Source organism: Crocuta crocuta, unplaced genomic scaffold (assembly GCF_008692635.1).
Source record: "Crocuta crocuta isolate KB4526 unplaced genomic scaffold, BGI_CrCroc_1.0 scaffold241, whole genome shotgun sequence".
Taxonomy (NCBI): Eukaryota; Metazoa; Chordata; class Mammalia; order Carnivora; family Hyaenidae; genus Crocuta; species Crocuta crocuta.
Window position 1 is genome coordinate 2,187,018 of NW_027527807.1, and position 1,096 is coordinate 2,188,113.

Genomic DNA, 1,096 nt, shown 5'->3' on the forward strand with positions numbered 1-1,096 from the left:
ATGAGTTCACTACCACTTCAATGATTGCACCTACTGAAAATAGGCTCTCCCAGAATGGTTTCGGCGTCGCTCAGCAGAAGGTTTCTTTGCAGGGGGGGGAGGGGGCTCAGGGAAGAACAAATATGCCTAAATCATGCAAATGAATTCNATAATTAATTGCCTCCAGCACGTGCTCTGTAGTCCCTGGAACAAAAAGGCATAATTCAATTAGATCATCAACCGAGAAGTGGGGAGGGGGGATGGTTGTTAAGGGGCCGACCTGAGGCGGTTNGCGTGGAGGTTTCCTTTTGGGGAGGGGGGAAACTCTCACCCTCGGAACCGAGAGAAGGCGAAACATCTCCAGATACAGCAAGTTTCCCGCACACGGGAACAAAGCCCCCTCCCCCAAAGCAAACCACCCCTGTTAGGCAATCATAGCGATAGTAACAATAATACGGCAAAGTTTCCCTGCTGATCTGCACGCAGCCCTCACCCCTCAACTTGCTTTTCGGAGGAGACCCTGGGGAAGAACTTCTGGGGACACACAGCTTTGGGGAGCTGTGTCTCAAAGCAGACTGGTGGCCGGAACAGAACAGAACAGAAAAGTTTTCCCTGCACTCAAGCTGGGGCAAGGCAGAAGAGAGTGCTCGTTTCCTCGTTTCTCAGGTGGAGAAAGCAATCACTGGGCTGGGCAGGGCACGGCAACTCGAACCCAGGGGTCGTGGTTCTTATTTTCCGCGATAACCGAGACTCCTTCGGCAGCTTTGGCTTACTGGGGTTTACATGTGTATTAGGCAGCGTAAATTAACCAATAAATCTCTTTTATGCGTCCCCCCCGTTGTATGTGGTCTGGTCTAAATATCCACATGTCTGTATGGATAGGAAATATAATGGGATCCGTTCCCTCACACTGAGTTCAAACAGTAAATAGGAAAAAGATTTATTCTCCTGCCCAAATCAGAAGCAATAAATAAAATCAGTGAAACGCCATTGCCAAACAAGCAAAGCTTTTGAGGCTGGATTTTAGGGTCCATCTTAGAGAAGTAGAAGGCAAACAGAATGTCCAGACAGGCAGTGGGGATGAATTGGTTTCTCCGAACAACCCAGACCCCACTCT